This window comes from Megascapheus bottae, chromosome 5 (genome assembly GCF_031878675.1).
Source record: "Megascapheus bottae isolate mThoBot1 chromosome 5, mThoBot2.hap1, whole genome shotgun sequence".
Classification (NCBI taxonomy): Eukaryota; Metazoa; Chordata; class Mammalia; order Rodentia; family Geomyidae; genus Megascapheus; species Megascapheus bottae.
Window position 1 is genome coordinate 74,634,727 of NC_143513.1, and position 15,516 is coordinate 74,650,242.

Below are 15,516 nucleotides of genomic sequence, written 5' to 3' on the forward strand. Positions count from 1 at the left end.
ACTGTAGCAACCTGCTATGCCAGATTCAAATGACCAAGGTGATTGAAATTTCCTGCCTCATGTTTCCCCAGAGCCACAGAATGCTGTGACCTCATTTTTGTGATACTTTAAATCATATCTCAGTGTTTTGTGTTTTTTTAAAGTAGAATTTTCTCAATCATCTTCTATATATAATTGTAAAGCTTAGGTACCACAATATATGTGTGTATATATATATATACACACACATATATATATATGTATACCCACACACACAGACACAGTAACTCTGTCACCCTAATCTACCCATCAAGGTCTTCTCATAAAATTGTTAGTGTGTGTGTGTGTGTGTGTGTGTGTGTGTGTGTGTGTGTGTGTGTGTGCATGTGCATGTGATTGTACATAATGATGATATGAAAGTTCCAGAGCTTCACCATACGTAAGTGTTAGGGAGGATTATGATTGGTGGTGGTGAAATCTCATTTGGAATGTACTGTGTAAGTCTGTAATGTTTGAGCCATGTAGGAGTGGACACAAAGGAAAAGGAAAAGGAATCAGGAACTGACTCCAAACAAAAGCCCTCATCCGGAGGAAACAGGATAAGCCTGTCCAGACATTGGAAACTACCATGAGGAAGGAAACGCAATTACCAGAACAGATGGGCAGAAACTGAGCAACTGTCGGGGCAGAGCCATGTTTCTTTGAGAAAGTATATTCAGGTATTTGGGGGATTGAAGAAAATTCATGCTCCTTCCTCATAACTCCCGGGTCTATGATGTGACACTGTATAGATATTTAGGCATGCTTGAGCTCCTGTAAAACAGTAAGGTATTTCTTAAATCGGTATATCTGTCACCTACAACTTCCTGTTTTTTAAAATATTATTTTATTATCCTTAAGTAGTTGTACAGGGATTTCAATTCAGCCTGATGATTCTTGATCAATGTACCCTTTTCATGGTTCTTCCCCATCTTTTCTACCCAAACATATGGCTCAATTTTCACTAACTTATGACTGCTTTCTCCCACCCTTCCTCTCTACAATTGTCACTCCACTTCCCCTGACCTCATTTTTTCCCCACATGTTCCAACTTCCTATATTCATTTTGTTAAACTGTGAGCTGTTTAAAGGAGCTCCACCATTGCAGTCCTTCCTGCACAGACCCAATTTTAATTAATATGTATGTGCATATGTGTATATGACCCTGTATATGCTTACATGTATAGTTTATGTGTATTGCATGCTTTTATGTTAAAAGATGCACACTGGACTAATTCATTTCCTACTTGCCAAAGAATCCAAAATACCTGAATTTCTAGAAAATTGGGAGAATGTTTGGATAGGATGGAAACCAAGTCTTTCAGGGAACACATGTGACAGAGGGGCATAAAGAATGTTTTATTATATAGATTAATATGTATCTATGACATAACCCTCAGCCTAATTTTAACTATGCTCTAAAATCTAAGTGCCAGTGATTGTATATAGAGATTCCCTTCTTGAATTCTTATTTGTTAAACGCATCATTTGAAATATGATGTAAAAATCAATGTTAATAAATTCTTTAAAAAAAAAAAAAAAGAATGTTGGGCTGGGAGTTTGGCCTAGTGGTAGAGTGCTTGCCTAGCATGCATGAATACCCGGGTTCGATTCCTCAGTACCACATACATAGAAAAAAGCTGGAAGTGGTGCTGAAGCTCAAGTGGTAGAGCTCTAGCCTTGAGAAAGTCCAAAGACAATGCTTGGGCCCTGAGCTCAAGCCCAAGACTGGAAAAAAAAAAGAATGTTGAGGGAGGAATACCAATACCAAACTTCAAACTCTATTACTAAGCCATTGTGATTTAAAAAAAAAATAGCTTGGCATTGTCACAAGAACAGGCCTGAGGACAAATGAAATAAAAAACCTTGAATTGAACCTGCAGACCTATAGCCATCTAATATTTGATAAGAGAGCCAAAAACACAACAACATAGAAGAAAAACACTCTCTTCAATAGATGATGCTGTATAGCATTAATGTATAGCATTGGCTATATATGTGCAGAAAACTGAAGCTATCCTTATATATCACCCTTAACAGAAACAATCCCAAATGGATCAAAGACCTCAATATAAGACCAGATACCCTGAAACTATTACAGAAAGGGATAGAAGAAATATTAGGGTTCCTTGGCACAGGTCAAAATTCCTGAGTAAAGATCCAGAATCACAACAAGTTAAAGAAAGACTGGATAAATGAGACTGCATCAAACTGAAGTTTCTGTGAGGCAAAGGACATAGCTAGAAAGATAAATTGAAAGCACACAGAATGAGAGAAGATTTTTGATAGCTATACATCAGACAAGGACCTAAGATCTAAAATATACTTAGAGCTCAAAGAATTAAGCCCCCCAAAAGCAAATCCTCAAAGAAACAACAACCCCATTAATAAGAAAAAAATAAGAATGTCCAATAGACATTCAACATCTCTGGCCATACCCTAGTTAGAATGCCCATTGTCAAGAAAACTGACAATAACAAATGCTGGCAGGGATGTGGCCAAAAGGGAACACTACTACACTGTTGGTGGGAATGCAAACTTATTGGACCACTCTGAAAAGCAGTTTGGAGGATCCTCAGAAGACTACACATAGAGCTTCCCTATGACATAGCAACCCCATGCCTGGGCATTTACCCAAATGACCACAAACCAGGCTGTACTAAAGCCACCAGCACAACCATGTTTGTTGCAGCATTGTTTACTATAACTAAGATATGGAATCAACCCAGATGTCCCTCAGTGGAACAAATGAATCAAGGAAATGTGGCATATATACACAATGCAATTCTATAGTTCCATTAGAAAGAATGTCATTACATCATTCCTAAGGAAAGGAAAAGACTTGGACAAAATATATTAGGCAAAGTAAGCCAGACTCAAAGAAACATGGACTGCAGGGTTTCTTCATTTATAATAATTAGAATGTGTCTCTAACTCTCCAAGTAAATCCAAAGAATAGTAAAAGACAAATTATACTTGGACATGATTAATTAAAAAGTACTTCTAACATTCACATAGTGAGAACAAAGGAGGTATTCTTAGGAGAAGATCAAAAGGGCTAAATATTTATGGGCATATGATCATATGAAATGATGCTTATCAAAATGAACTCCATGGAAACAAGAGTTTTGTTTGTTTTCGTGTGTGTGTGTGTGTGTGTGTGTGTGTGTGTGTGTGTGCGCGCGTGTGGGTCCTAGGGCTTCAGCTCTGGGCCTGGGCATCGTCCCTGAGCACTTCAGCTCAAGGCTACGGCCCTACCCCTGGAGCCACAGTGCCACTTCCCGTTTTCTAGTAGTTAGCTGGAGATGAGTCTTACAAACTTTAGTGCCTGAGCTAGCTGTGAACCACCATCCTTTTATCTCAGCCTCCTGAGTAGCTAGGATTACAGGCATGAGCCACCACAACAAGAGGTTTTTTTATTGGTATTGTTTGTGTTTCTTTCCCACCCACTCCCCTCTTTGGTTTATTCCTATTTGTGACTCTTTTTGATTTCTGTACCCTTTGTCTTATATATAAGTTTACCTGATTTGGGTAAGGAAGAAAAGAGGTAAACCAATTCAGCAGTAATACTCACTAGACGCTGTGTTGGAAATTAACTATATGACTCAGAGGAAAGGGGTCGGGAAGGGAAAAATTGAGGAAACTGAGGAAGGGGTAACACTGTTCATAAAGAAATGTACTCATTACCTGACCTATGTAACTGTGATCCCTCTGTTCATCACCGTACAATAATTTTAACAAACTGCTAAGCCTACAATCCAAAATCATATTGTCTGCAGTCAATGTTAAGTGCTTATACATTTACAATTAAAAATTAATCCAAGCTACTCAAGAAACTGAGATCTGAGGATCATGGTTCAAAGCCAGCCCAGGCACTACAGTCTGTGAGACTCCTGTCTCTAATTAACCACCAGAAAACCGGAAGTGGTGCTGTGGCTCAAGTGATAGAGCATAGCCTTTAGATGAACTGCTCATGGACAGCACCCAGGCCCAGAGTACAAGCCCCACAATCCCACAATGACAAAAAAAAAAAAAAATCCACTCTCCAGGAAAATGTATGCCAGTATGAATAAAAATGCATTCCCTTCTTAGATGAGTTTTATGCTTCCCAGCTGTCCTCAAGATTAATTACATATAGTAAATTATACAATTTCTGCATCCCAACAAAACTACAAATACCATGATTTTGTCATTTTTGCATCTCTTATTGAAAAAAACTCTTATTAATTACTCATCAGCTATAAAATCTTGATAATTGTTCAAAATTTTTGAAGCACTTGGATACATAAACTGTGATTTTAATAGTTGATTCATATAATTGCTTTAGAAGGACAGAACACATCTTTCATACTCTAAATTAAACATCAAATGCAATCTTTTTAAAATAACTAGAATCTCTGAATGTTTCGCTGGAAAATATTTCATTTTCTCAAGGTACATAAGGAAACAGATTTAATGATTGCCCAAGAATCACATTTACACAAGGTCTGCTTAGCAAGACATACATTATAACTACTCAAAGATCTATTCTCTTTCTGAAACATGGAGGTTTTTTCTACTAGTGATGCTCAGAGGGAATTGATTCTAAATTTACCCAATTTAGTTATGCTCAGACAGATGTTTGAATATCCCCTAAAACCAGGCTAGTTACTGCTGATAAATAATTCAAAAAGGCAAAAGATTTATACCATCTGAAGAGAAACGACACTATCTGGTAAATATTTTAAAACATCCATTTTTGTGGTTGTTTTGGACACTTTTTTTTTTTGGTCTGGTGTTTTATTCTTTGGCTTCTTTCCTGTGCTGGTACTGGAGCTTGAACTCAGTGTCTCTTGCTTAGTTTTTTTTTTTATTAAAGAATTTATTAACATTGATTTTTAGATCATATTTTAAATGAGAAGTTTAACAATCAAATGTTCAAGGGGGGAATCTCTATTTATAATCACTAGGACTTAGTATTTAAAACTTAATCAAAATTAGGCTAAGGGTTTGTATGATGTAGAAATATATTAATTTATGAAATAAAACATTATGTCTATAGAGTCATAGGATTTTATGTCTATATAGTTATGTTTATATTTCCATTACCATGTCCATAGCTTTGGGTATGCAGTTATTGAGTCCTCGCTCTTGTACTCTTTGGATTTAATAGCCACATATTAAGGATACCATGCGCCTTTTGTTCCTTAGGTCTTGACTTGTCTCACTCAACACGATTCGCTCTAGATTCATCCACTTCCCTGCGAATGCCATTATTTTATCTTGTCTGTTGGCTATGTAGAATTCCATTTTGTATATATACCACATTTTCTGTATCCATTCATCTGCAGTAGGGCATCTATCTGCATTGTTTCCATTGCCTGGCTATTGTGAATAGTGCAGAGATGAACATATCTGAGCAGGTGTCCTTATCATATCCTGGGTCATGATATTCAGGATAGATGCCCAGAAGTGGTATGGAGGGATCATAGGGAAGGTCTGTTTTCAGCTCCTTAAGAAACCTCCACTCTGCTTTCCAGAGTGGCTGAACTAGTCTACATTCCCACCAGCAGTGTAGTAGGGTTCCTTTTTCTCCACAACCCCGCCAGCAACTGTCATTGTCTGAGTTCAAAATCTTGGCCATTCTTCTTGGGGTAAGGCGGTATCTGAGGGTTGTTTCTATTTGCATTTCCTTTATGACCATAGATGATGAACATTTTCTCATATGCTTTTCTGCCATTTTAATCTCTTCTTCTGGTAAGTCTCTCTTTAGTTCCCTTGCCCATTTACTGAATGGTTTATTGGGTTTCGGGGGGATTAGTTTCTTAAGTTCCCTATAGATATTGGATATTAAGCATTGGTCAGATGTATTGTTGGTGAATATATTTTCCCAGTTGGTTGGCTGTCTCTCTACTTTTGCGACTATGTTTTTATCTGTGCAGAAACATTTTATTTTTAGGTAGTCCCATTTATCGAGTCTCTTTCCAATCTGTTGTGACCCTGGGATTCTGTTCAGGAATCTTTTGCCTATTTCTATGAGTTCCGGTGTCAGCAGTTTCACGGTTTCCAGTCTGACGTTGAGGTCTTTGATCCACTTTGAGTAAATGCTTGTGCATGGCGAAAGGCTAGGGTCAATTTTTAATTTTCTGCATGTGGCTTGTCCCGTCCGGCGGGACGTCAACTAGGGCCAAGAACCTAGAGGGAGGAATGAAAGGGACAGAAGACACGAAGAAGGCAGCAAGACAAGCGTTCTGATCAAGCTGCGAATTTTATTTTTCACACAGAGGCTTATATGTCTCTTCAGGAGAGGCAAGAGGGGGTTGGGGTACTGCTCAGGGTAGGAGGTCAGGTGGTAGGATGTTTACATATCAATACAAGCAGGCAAGAGTTGCTTAGTGACCTTAGGGCAAGGAACTATGCAGGCACATTCTTATGCTAAGAATTCAGGGAGGAGGAGAATGTCTCCGAAAGTGGCTGCCCAGTTTTGCCAGCACCAATAATTGAATAGACTGTTTGTTCCACTGTATGTCTTTGGCTCCTTTGTCAAATACAAGTTGCCTATAGGTATGTGGTTCTATTTCTGGGTCTTCTATTCTGTTCCACTGATCTTCTGTTTTTGTTATTATGGCTCTACAGTAGAGTTTGAAGTCTGGTATTGTAATACCACCAGCATTGCTCTTTTTGCCTAGAATTGTTTTGGCTATTCTAGGTCTTTTCTTGTTCCATATGAATCTTTGGATTATATCTTCTATTTCCGTAAAGAATGTCTTTGGGATTTTGATGGGGATTGCATTGAATTTGTGTATCAATTTTGGCAGTATAGCCATTTTCACTATGTTGGTTCTCCCTAGCCATGAGCATGGGGTGTCTTTCCATTTCCTAGTGTCCTCTTTAATTTCTTTTGTTAGGCTTTTATAGTTTTCATTGAATAATTCCTTTACATCTTTGGTTAAGTATATTCCTAGGTATTTTATTCTTTTGGGGGCTATTGCAAATGGGATCATTTTCTTGATTTGCCTTCTGTTTGTGTATTGTTGGTGTACAAGAAGGCTACTGACTTCTGAAGGTTAATTTTGTATCCTGCCCCTTTGCTAAAGTAGTTTACTAATTCTAGAAATTTGGGAGTGGAGTTTGTTGGGTCACTCAGGTAGAGGATCATGTCATCTGTGAATAGGGATAGTTTAATTTCTTCTTTCCCTATGTGGATCCCTTTGCTGTCCTTTTCTTGCCTTATTGCTCTGGCTAAGGGTTCCAGCACTATATTGAAGAGAAGTGGAGAGAGTGGGCATCCCTGTCTAGTTCCTGATTTTGAGGTGAATGGTTCCGGTCTTTCACCATTTAGTATAATACTGGCTGTAGGTTTTTCATATATGGCTTTCACTATTTTGAGGAATGTACTTCTTATTCCTATTTTTTCTAGTGCTTTCAACATGAATGGATGTTGTATTTTGTCAAATGCCTTCTCTGCATCCAGAGAAATTATCATATGATTCTTATCCTTAGCTCTATTGATGTGATGTATTACATTGATTGATTTGCGAATGTTAAACCAGCCTTGCATCTGTGGGATGAAGCCTACTTGATCATAGTGTATGATTTTTTAAATTTGTTTCTGGATTCTGTTGGCTAAAATTTTATTGAGGAGTTTTGCATCTGTGTTCATTAGAGAGATAGGTCTGTAGTTTTCTTTTTTGTTGGGTCTTTCCCTGGTTTGGGGATGAGAGTAATATTAGCTTCATAAAATGAGTTTGGTATTGCTCCTTCTGTTTCTATTTCTCAGTAGAGTTTCAAGGGTATAGGTGTTATTTCATCTTTAAATGTCTTGTAGAATTCCACAGTGAATCCATCTGGACCTGGGCTCTTTTTGGTTGGCATTTCCCTGATTGCTTTCACAATTTTGTTGTAAGAGATTGGTTTGTTCAGTTTGTTTACCTCACCGTTGTTCAGTGTGGGTAGCCTATATTTATTTAAGAAATCATCCATTTCTACCAGATTTTCTTGTTTCTTTGAATATAGGCCGTGGTAGTACCTATTCATTATGGACTGGATTTCTTGGGAATCAGTTGTGATTGTTTCCGTGGGGTCTCTAATCTTGTTTATTTGAGTCTCCCCCTTTCCTTTTTTTGATTAATCTTGCCAGGGGTCTGTCTATTTTGTTGACTCTTTCAAAGAACCAACTTTTTGATTTATCACTTTTGTGTATAGTAGATCTTATTTCAATCTCTGATAGTTCTGATTTTATTTTTGTTATTTCTGTCCTTCTAGTTGTTTTAGAATTAAGTTTTTCTTGCCCCTCTAGGTGTTTCAGTTTTTTTTTTTTTAGGTTATTTACATGCTCTTCTTCTGTCTTTTTAATATGCACTCCTAGTGCGATAAATTTGCCTCTTAGAACTGCCTTTGCTGTGTCCCACAAGATCCTTTGTGATGTTTCTTGATTGTCACATTACATTCAAGGAAGTTTTAAATTTCATTTCTGATCTGATCTGTTACCCAGGAGTTATTCAGAAGTGTGTTGTTCAGTTTCCAAGTGATTGAATGTTTTTTTACTTTGACTGCATTGTTCAGAATTAGTCTGACTCCACTGTGGTCTGATAGAATGCATGGGATCATATCAGTCCTCTTGTATCTGCTTAAGTTTTCTGTATGAACTATTATACGATCAATTTTGAAGTATGTGCCATGTGCTGCTGAGAAAAATGTAAAAAGTTTCACAGTTGGGTGGAAGACTCTGTGTATATCTGTTAAGCCCAGCTGGGCTATGGTGTTTTTTAAGTCGATGGTGCCTTTGCCTAACTTTTGTTGAGTTGACCTGTCATTTGTTGAGAGTGGTGTATTGAGGTCTTCCACTATGATTGTGTTTGAGTCTATCTTGTTCTGTAATTCTAAGAGAGTTTGTTTGACATATTTGGATGCTCCTGTGTTGGGGGAGTAAGTGTTTATAACTGTAATATTATGGGCATGGATTGTACCCTTTACTAATATATAATGGCCGTCTCTATCTTTATGTACTGATTTTGCTGAGAAGTTAAATTTGTCAGAGATTAAGATTGCTACTCCTGCTTTCTTGCATGGTGCATTGGAGTGGAAAATTCGTTCCCATCCTTTCACTTGGAATTTGTTTCTGTCTTTGGCGGTGAGGTGGGTCTCTTGGAGGCAACATATGGATGGGTGGTGTTTCTTAATCCAGTCTGCTGCTCTGTGTCTTTTGATTGGATTGTTCAGCCCATTCACATTTAGGGAAATTATGGAAATTAGTTTTTTGGTTTTGTTTTTGTTCATTTTCTCCTCAAGGCTGGCAGGCTGTCTTTTGATCCATTCCTCCATTTGGGACTTTTTGTTGGTTAATTGGAGATAAGGATCTCATAGATTTGTCTGCCTGGGATACCTTCAAACATTAATCCTTAGATCTCAGCCCCAAGTAGCTACTACTACAGTCTTCAGTTGTTTGTATAATACTGTTTTATTATTATGTTGGGATTTTTGTTGTTATATTTGTTTGTTTTATTTTTAGCAATGTTGCAGGTTGAACACAGGGTTGATACTGCTAGGCAAGCATTTTATCACTTGAGCCTCACTCCTAGCCCTCATTCTTTTTTTTCTCAGTTTGTAGGACTTGAACTCTGGGCCTGGGCACTGTCTCTGAGCTCTTCAGCTCACGGTTACCACCCTACCCCTTGAGCCACAGTGCCACTTCCAATTTTCTGGTGGTTAATTGGAGATAAGAGTCTCATGGACTTTAGGCCGAGCTGGTTTTGAACCGTGATCCTCAGATCTCAGCCTCCTGACTAGTATTACAGGCATGAGCCACCTCACACAGCTCTAGCCCCATTCTTATAATAAAAGTTAGGTTATTCTTTGGAGGGAACATCTATTTCTCAAGTTAAACAAGTTTCTGAAGTAGGTTAAAAAAGAAGTGCCATACCAATTATCAACCAGTACACTTAAAAGATTTAAAAATTGTTCTACAGGGCTGGGAATTTGGCTTAGTGGTAGAGTGCTTGCCTAGCATGCACGAAGACCCAGGTTTGGTTCTTCGGTACTACATAAACGTAGGAAAAGCCAGAAATGGTGCTGAGGATCAAGTGGAAGAGCTCTAGCCTTGAGAAAGCCGAAGAACAGTGCTCAGGCCCTGAGTTCAAGACCTAGGACTGGCAAAAAAAAAATTGTTCTACAAAGATTTAATAACCCAGTTAAGTGCTGGTGGCTCACACCTGTAATCCTACCTAATCAGGATTCTGAGATCTTAGAATTTCTGTTCAGAGGCAGCCAGGGCAAGGAAAGCCTATGAGACTCCTATCTCCAATAAACCATCAGAAAACCAGAAGTGGAGCTGTGGCTCAAAGTGGTAGAGGGCTAGCCTTGAGCAAAAATCGCTCAGAGACAATACCCAGGCCCTGAGTTCAAACCTCACATCTGACACCTACCCGCCCCCCCCAAAAAGAACTAATCACCTAATCAATAAATAGACAAAGTAACTAACTAGAGACTTATAAGAAATAAAAGAGGCCAACAATGAAACATGTCTAACCTCTCTGGCCATAAAGGAAATGAAAATCAAAACAACACTGAGATTCCATCACACCCCAGTAAGATAGGGCATCATCAAAAATATGAACAATAACAAATGTTGCCTGGGACATGGAGGGAAAGGAACGCTATTATGCTGTTCATGGAAAGGTGAACTGGTATAACTGTCTCTGCCGGGAACATTCTCCCCCTCCCTGAATTCTTAACATAAGAATGTGCCTGCATAGTTCCTTGCCCTAAGGGCAACATTTTGTAATTAGGTCACTAAGCAAAGCATGGCTGCTTGTGTTGATATGCAAACATCCTACCATCGGACCTCCTACCCCGAGCAGTACCCCAACCCCACTTGCCTCTCCTGAAGAGGCATATAAACCCCTGTGTGAAAAATAAAATTTGCAGCTTGATCAGAATGCTTGTCTTGCTGCCTTCTTCATGTCTCCTATCCCTTTCATTCCTCCCTCTAGGTTCTTGGCCCTAGTGGACGTCCCACTGGATGACCTGTGGTGACCCAGGACAAGACAATAACAGACACCAGACCATGGAATTGAAGTTGAGGGCACCAGGGGCCTAAAATTGTCCTCCAGCTTCAGGTGTCCTGGGTATTTATTGATAAGGGGTGTACATGCAGAAAAAGTAAGGTGACAGTACCTTGAAGTGACAAACATCAATCATGTGATACACTCAAGTGATAAGCAACCTTTTGTAACTTTAGGAACAGCCTCAAGCAGCAGATGACTTATGATTAATGTAGATTTTTGTCTATCTCTAAATTTCCAGAAAGTGTGATGTAGAATTAGCCTACACCTAGGATAGGAATCTGAGGTCTTCCAAGCCTCCATTTCAGGAGACTCTCAGCATTCTGAGAATTCTGGGAAGAATGGTTCCATCCTCCTAATCATTTCAGGTCACACAGGTCGATGTTTGTGGGCTCTCACATATGACCACTATGGAAGGCATTTTAGAGATTCCTCAAAATTTTCAACAGAATCTAGCCATTCCATTCTTTGACATTTATCCAAAAGCTTACAGTCAGGATACAGTAAAGATACTTGAACATCTATGTTCACTGTTGCACTATTACCATAGCCAAGTGATGGAAATAGCCCAGGTGCCCTACAAGGGATGAACAGACCAAAAAATTAGATAGATAGATGAATAGATTGATCCGTATTATACATATAATATATACTGCATATTTATGGTGGAGTTTTATTTATTTATCAGGGAGAATAATATTGTGTCATATGCAGGAAATGAATGGTCCTGGGGGAAAAATGATATTAACAAAAGTATACCAAGCCCAGAGAGACAAGGACACATGTTTTCTCTCATAGATGGAAGTTTGATCTAATTTATATGGATACAATAAACACATACAGAATCACTTGCAAGTGTTTACATATATATTAACCGAAGTATAGTAAATGCAGGGGAGAATTCAAGTAGTGTAATTCCTTAGAGAAATGAGTTTGCAGCCCAGCAAAATGAATACCAGGAAACTGGCATTTGAGGTATGGGAAGGAGGTCAAAGAAGAGGGGAAGAACAATGAAGAAAAGAAGGGAAAGGAGAATGCAGCCATAAAACTCAATGCATATCTTATGAAATTAGGAAAATTTAAGAGAAGGGCTGGATTGGGAGGGGTAGGGGAGAAAGATGAAAGGCGTAGTATCGATCCAGATGCATTATACTTCTAAACTCAAAAAAAAAAAAAAGCTCAGGAACTGCACCCAGGCCCTGAGTTCAAGCCCCAGGATGGACAAAAATAAAGTTATATGAGAGACAAGGAGGAACAGAGTTGATGCAAAAGCAAACCATGAAAATTAGTCAAAACTTGTAGTCAAGAAACTCAGGAACTCTGAGATTTGGTTAGTCCCTCTTTTTATTCTTGAAGGGTGAGTTTTGAGACATTCCCCTAATGGGAATAGTTAGGCTAATTAGGGACTTTGACTGACAGGTCAAAGTATAACTCAAGCTATACTGGGCACATGTTAAATGCTCAAATGCATTTTGAATCAGAATCATGAAATGTAAGGGAAATTCATGAGCTGTTCAGAAAAGGGGGGGAGGGGGAATGGGCCAGGAGTTTGGCCTAGTGGTAGAGTGCTTGCCTAGCATGCACGAAGACCCAGGTTCGATTCCTCAGTACCACATACATAGGAAAAAGCCGGAAATGGTGCTGAGTCTCAAGTGGTAGAGCTCTAGCCTCAAGCTCAGGACTGGCAAAAAAAAAAGTGTGGGGGGGAATATCAAAAAGGGTACTTAGGATCACCATTGGACTAAGCTGTATGTGTTTTAAGAATCAAGACAACCATAAAAGAACAACCACAAAGAGGATGTGTTAGGGCATTTCTGGGTGTTCTAGGATGACTCACTTCACACCTATTTTTTAAAAAATGGACTGTTTCACAAATTTGCGTGTTATCCTGTGTGTTCCAGGGCCATGCTAATCTTCTCTGTATCATTCCAATTTTAGAATATGTGCTGCCAAAGCAAGTACACCTATCTTATGTGCCCTTGCTCTCTGCTCACTTCTGTCCTGTGTGTCCTAGTTTTCTATATTAGAATAGCCTTCACGTGCAATCCTTCCGAATCTCTGCCTCCTCTATAACTAGGATTATACAAATAAATCATTGCACCCAATAATTTGTCTTTTGTTGTAGTTGTTGTTTTGTTTTTGGTTTTGTTTTTGCCAGTCCTGGCCTTGAGCTCAGGGATGGAGCACTGTCCTTGGGCTTTCTCAAGGCTAGAGCTCTACCACTTGAGCCAAAGCACCACTTCTGGCTTTTTTCTATGTATGTGGTACCATAGGTCTTCCTGCATGCTAGGCAAGCACTTTACCACTAGGCCAAACTCCCGGCCCATTTTGTTGTTTTCTTAATTTTAGTTTTTATTCATCCTGGGGCTTAAACTCAGGGTCTCAAACTAGCACTCTACCACTTTGCTTGAGCCACAGCTTCACTTTAATTTTTATGATAGGTAATTGAATAAAAGTCTCATGGCCTTTCCTCCTTGGGCTAGCTTCAAACTGCAATCATCAGATCTCAGTCTCCTGAGTAGCTAGGCATGAACCTCATTTTTTTGGCCACTCCTAGAGCTTGAACTTAAGGTCTGGACACTGTCCCTGAGCCTCTCCATGCTTAAGATTAGTGCTCTATTACTTGATACATAGTGCCACTTCTGGATTTTCCTGTTTGTGTAGTCCTGAGAAATTAAACCCAGGGCTTCATGCATGCTAGGCAAGCATTCTACCACTAAGTCACATTCCCAAATCATGCCAGATTTCTTAATCTATGATGTAAATCCTTAAGTTGCATAGAAACATGCTCACCTTTTTTGTGAGAAATAGGTAGGTAGGCAGGTAAGTAGAAAGAGAGAGAAAGAGAGAGAGAGAGCCAGACAGACAAAACGCTTTTATTTTCCTTCTTTGAGGAGAACACAGCCTTGGGAATTATCTCTAGTATTCCCAAATAATAAATCTTTTTTCACTCTTTTATCTTCAAGTTATGCTTGTCAGTTTTATTTTAACTAAGAATTAAACCCAGTGCATTTGGTTACAGTGGTTATAACCACCTTTGCAGTAGCATAGATTGCTCAGAGCAGAGCACTGGGCTAGCATGCAAAAGGTTCTTGATCCAATTCTTACTACTATGGATTTACAACACAACCATTTACAGTGGCTCAAAGAAATACAAAATTGGAGAGGATATCATAATAACCCTCTAGCTATTACCTTGCTTGAAAGGATTTCCATACATAACCAATCAGTTCCTACACATTCCTATTTTAAGAAAAATGTCCAAATTTTACCTATAGATATATAGGATATCACAATATGTCACCCCCAAATTTGCCATGCTAGAATATAGGTTATTTCAAGCTGAAAGCAATTAAGGAAATTGAAACACAGAAGGAGTTCTCTGGCATCCCATCTGCCTAGAGACAGACTGTAGCCCCCTTGCAAATGGCATCCCAACCCACACTTCCCATATAGGGAGGGATTAACAACCTATATCATTCAAGACAAGATGGTACCAGGAAAGGGCCCTACATGAATACACTTGCCTAACATCACTCATCTACCCTTCATTTCCTATGTTCGTTTTCCATCTATTTGCCATCCCACAATAGGTCACCCCTGGAAGCTCAGTGTCCCTTTCTTGGTGTTGTCATTTCTCTAAATACATCCCCTTCCCTGAATGGTGTCAAAGCCTCCAAGCCTGGGCCTTTCCTTGAGTGTTTTCTCTTCAATGAAATATATTCCTGCCTGTCTCATGCCAATTTTTTTTATATGAAATAAAGTTGCAGGCCTTTTTTAGATCTGTTGTAAGTTTGTTTTGGATGCCAAGCCAGAGTACCTAAAAGAGTACAGGACATTTACCAATCACGACAGATACTTGTATTTTTTAATTGCATTTTATCATCAGGGTAACACATAGAGGGGTTACAGTTACATTCATCAGGTAGTGGCTACATTACTTCTTGAACATTGATACTTCTTCTCATGTTTTTCTCTCACCTTCCCTCCACCTACTCCCTCCCAGATACTTGTATTTTTTTCTCCTTTCTTCCCTCCTTCTTTCTTCCTTCCCTCTCCTTCCTTCCTTCCTCCTCCTCTCTCTCTCTTTCCTATTCTCTTCCCCCTCCTCCTTCCTGTCTGTTCTTTCTCTTTTCTGATACAGAATCCCGCTATGTAGCTATGGATTACAGGTATATACCTTCACACTTAACTACCGGTTTGAATTTCTAAGACATATTATCTCATCTGCCCTACTCCTTCAGCATAACTAAAAAGAAAATTAGCAAAACTTTGTGAGAGAATATTGGTAGGAGGAGAAACTGTGTAAGGGAAGAGGAAAAGGCTATGGGGATGAATATAATAAATGTACTTTATATACTTGAAAATTAAATAAAGAAATTTATTAAAATTATAAAGCAAATGGGCCAGAGGAGGGAATAAGAAGTAGTAATGGGCCAGACAAGACACTGGTAGC

At 38.9% G+C, this 15,516-nt stretch overlaps 1 non-coding gene across 1 annotated transcript; it reads right to left on the reverse strand.

Annotated features, from left to right (window-relative positions):
• Window positions 1–12,912: 12,912 nt before the first annotated feature.
• LOC150063635 (U6 spliceosomal RNA) lies at window positions 12,913–13,022 on the reverse strand. Its single transcript, XR_016535746.1, has one exon. It is a non-coding gene; the product is annotated as a U6 spliceosomal RNA (small nuclear RNA).
• Between the last annotated feature and the right edge of the window lie 2,494 nt (window positions 13,023–15,516).